Source organism: Gavialis gangeticus, unplaced genomic scaffold (genome assembly GCF_001723915.1).
Source record: "Gavialis gangeticus isolate Ggan-Ray unplaced genomic scaffold, GavGan_comp1, whole genome shotgun sequence".
NCBI lineage: Eukaryota > Metazoa > Chordata > Crocodylia > Gavialidae > Gavialis > Gavialis gangeticus.
The window spans coordinates 9,877,353-9,881,315 of record NW_017729009.1 but is presented as its reverse complement, the minus strand read 5'-3'; the positions used below and the strand labels follow the sequence as shown (position 1 = coordinate 9,881,315).

The 3,963-nt window shown below is 51.5% G+C and overlaps 1 protein-coding gene across 2 annotated transcripts in view; it reads left to right on the top strand.

The window, feature by feature from the left end:
• The first annotated feature begins 3,838 nt into the window (after positions 1-3,838).
• The window catches only part of MAPRE1 (microtubule associated protein RP/EB family member 1), a 14,607-nt gene continuing 14,482 nt past the window's right edge, over positions 3,839-3,963 (top strand). Inside the window, exon 1 of one of the 2 annotated variants that reach the window (XM_019509958.1) lies at positions 3,839-3,933. The gene's annotated coding sequence lies outside the window, so the exon portion shown is untranslated. Of the gene's footprint in view, positions 3,939-3,963 lie in introns of both variants that reach the window. The other variant, XM_019509959.1, reaches the window with a different exon arrangement.

The window sequence follows — 3,963 nt, the reverse complement described above, 5'->3', positions numbered from 1 at the left end:
TTTTTTTTTTTTTTTTTTTTTTTCGGGTGAAAAAGAAAATGGATCAATGTCTCGAGTTTACCTTTAACATTTATCACAATCGAATTAAAATCAGTATTTCTATATGAGTGGGCAGTCTTTTTTTTCTGATTTGGTGATGAACTTTTATTTTTTTGAGGTGGAAAATGTGCTTAATATTAGTTAGCCATTCCGTAGCCTCTTTTTGCAAACAGAAGCATCCTCAGTATAGTCACACAGTCCACCCAGCTGACATGGTCAGAGCCACACTTCCCAGACCTGTCTTGTCCATGGCTTCAGGCTGAAGAGTCTTGATTTAATGTACATGGGAGTTGCGGGCCAGCACGTAGCCTAAGTAGGTACACTTAAATCTTGCTGGGGGCTTAAGAAATGCTCTAGGGGGGCCCAGAACTTGCACTGGCCCTATGCAAAAGGGGTGCATGTCACTAGGGGAACTCCCCAAATTGGTAGGTGCTGACCCAGGCTCACTTGGTGTTGATTAGGGATGCTCAGTGCCTGTCTGGACTGGGCTAGAGCCCTGAAACATTATCTATTGTCCAAAAAAACTTTTGAGTTTGATTCTTAGTCCCCCCCCCATAAATGGTCTCGCTGATTTAAATATCTTGTCTAGAAGCATTCTCTCTAAAAGTTGAGCTACACACAGCACTAATGCACTTTAATGCCTGCACGTGTAGACGTCGACCTATTCCCGCCTACTGTGCAGTAAATTTAAGCCGGTGTAAATGCACGTGTAGACACACCCGTTATGTCACCCGGCAGTGATAGCCAGCAGTGTGCAGCCCTGCCATACTTCATCCAGCCTGCCCGTTGGTCCATGCAGGCCACCCCTGTCCCTGCACTACAATCATAGCTGCTCTGTACAATGACTTGCTTGCAACTTAACTCTGGAGTGACTTCTGTCTCTTCATAAATATTTAACAGGGTCCTTCAGGCTAAAAACAGGAGAAACAATGTCAGCAAATATCAAGTTGTTCACCCTGGGCGGAACTCCCATTGTTTTAACTGAGCAGGGTCAGGCCTGTTGCGTTCAGTAGGGCCACCCTCTTTATCAGCCATTGCATCATGGGCAAAAATACCGTCTCTAGGGATCCCTGTTATTCCTAACTCTAGCTGATCAAATCTAGTGTCCATGAGATCAGCTGCTGCACTTCCCTCATTCTGATGTGGTTAGTCATCGTCTGATAGCCTTTGCTCTTGAACAGGGAATTTTCTGCTGGAGCATTTCCTCTGAATCAGTATTTTCTCTTATTTTCTTAAGGCCTGAATAGTACAAGTTTGAACTGCCTTTCTTAACTATTGTTTAGATCTCTGAAACCCCTAGAGACAGCTGTTGCAAGAAGAACTATATTTAATGTAATTCGTCAACTCTCCGAGGCTCTAAGCTCCCAGGACTGGGGAAGAATTTTGCAGGTATTGCTAAGGGAACACTCCTGTTGACGTTCTGCTCCTCGCTTGCTATATTATGCTGCTAGAGATCACAGGAGCAAACACAGGTCTGCCAAATATGCAGAAAAAGGGCAGTATCTGCCCGATAATGTGTTTGGAAATGCAGTCTCTAGGTTAGGCACGGCTGCTGCCCTTCTGTTCACCTTGTGGTGGCATGGAGCAGTAGAGGGCAGGTCGTCTTCGTCTGAGCTCCCAATAGCAGACGCAGGACCCAGGTCTCCACCGCCAGACACTATGCGTGCAAAGGGCACCGCATCCTCCGCTCCCAAGGGCAGCCTGGTGTATCCGGTGGGAACGGCTGAGCATCAGACAGGCAGATTCTGATATCTTCCATGTGACAGTCATGTTAAGTGTGATGTAGCTGCAATGGTCCAGAAATCATGTGATGGGCAAGAGTCTCTTAGGGCGATACATTTTATTGGACCAACTGTGTAGTTGGGATATCTTTAGACAAACTTTCCAATGTAAGATTTTCATCCTCAGGTCTCTGAATATAGGAAGCCAAGCACAGTAAGTGAAGCATGGCCACTGTGGGGGAAACTAAACAGCAACAGCACAAGAGAATGGGCTCTCACAGAAACAAAAATGTAAAGGATGGAGATATAATATAAAGGTTGGTCTAATAAAAGAGATCACCTTTATTCAAAGAACCTTGGCTGTAGTCCAACACAGCTACAACCTGAAAGGATGCAGACGCATGCACACGCGCGCGCACACACACACACACACAAACAGAGCACATTTCTTACACAATCTCTGCTCCATCTCTGACCTCACTATACTCCTGCTCAAGGGAAATCTACTTAACACCTTTCATTGGCTTTTGGGAACAAGCCGGCTGGACACTAAGATCCAAGGTCTCCTATTGGATTTATGGCCCACTACAATTTACCCAACTCCTGACTGCTTTCCACACAAGAAAGGTGAGATTGAGCCCCCTATTCCCCACCTTTCATAGGCCTTGATCTCCCAGTCAGCCACCGCTTTTCTTTTGATAACTGTCTGCTACAGCTGAGAGTGTCTCAGCCCTTCCCCTATACCGTGCTTCACCTGCTGCGCTTGGCTTCCTACATTCAAACACCTGAGGACGAACATCTTACATTGGGAAGCTTGTATAAATGTAGCCCAGCTCCATAGTTGGTCCAAGTAAAAGAGGTCACCCCGAGGAATCCTTGGCTCTGATGATGAGGGCAGTGGAGCAGGGGCGACTCTAGCCCGCAGCTCCCGAGTTTCTCTTGCACTAAGCCACAAGCAGCGCGGGGCTGGGGAGGAGCCGCTGTAAGTGCCCAGGTGGATCGGCTGCAGAATGACACAGTCAAGTAGCCCCGGTTTGAAGGGATAAAACAGCCCAGACTGCTAGAGAAGTCAGGCTGCAAGGGATGTGGGGCTGCTCCACAACCCAGGTCCTGGGGATGGGCAAGGCCAGCAGCCCTGGGACTGGCCCGGGAAGGGGCTTCTGAGGGCCTGGAGCACAGCTGGCTGCAGAGATGAGCCCAGGGCAGCAGGGCTTGGTGTGCACATGCACACAGGTGTGCATGTGTCCATGCACTGCCTGGGTCTGTGTGTGCGCGCCCAAGCGTGCACGTGTTTGTCTGTCCATCCATGCATTGTTGCAGATGTGTATGCTCATGCACTTCTCCACCTGTGTGCGTGTCCATGCACCGCCCAGCTGTGTCTGTGCACGCATGTGCTCGTGTGTCCATGCAGTGTTGCACGTGTTCATGTACTGCCCCAGCGACGTGTTTGTGCACTGTCATGTCTGTGTTGTGCCCATGCAGTTGCATGTGTCTGTGTGTGCACTGTCGCACATATCCATGCACTGCCCCAACTGTGTCCACGCACTGTCACGTCTGCATGTGTGCACGTGTACCCATGCACTGTATGCAGTGTCCCACTTGTGTGCCCATGTACTGCCCCAGCTGTCTGCGTGTCTACGCGTGTGCATATCCATGCACTACCCAGCTGTGTTTGTGTGCACGTGTGTGTGTCTAGGTACTGTCACATGTCTGTGAGTGTCCATGTGCTGCCCCAGCCGTGTTGTGCATGTCCGTGCACTGTTGCATTTGTGTATGTGTGCAGGTGCGTGTCCATCTAGGCACTGTCACACGTGTGTGTGCCTACACATTGCCCCGCTGTGTGTTGTGCATGCCCATGCACCGTCCCGTTTGTGCACCCCTGTGCACGCGCACGGCCCAGCCCCCCAGCGCTGCAGACCAGCTCCCGCGCACGTGTCCAGGCGTGAACGACCCGCGCGGGGGCGAGGCCTGCGCGGGAACCCCAACGCACCAATCAGCGGCCCCTACGGGTCTCACATGATTCCCCTCGCCCCGCCCCTTCCCTCCTCCCCCCTCCCGCCGGAAAGTGACGCCGCGCGCGAGCGATGACGCGGCACGTCGGCGGCGCGTGACGTTGAGTCCCGGGCAGCGGGCGGGGCCGGTTTGAACGCCGAGGAGCCGGGGCCGCAGCGGGGGCAGGTACCGGCTGGGCCGCGGGGGCGGC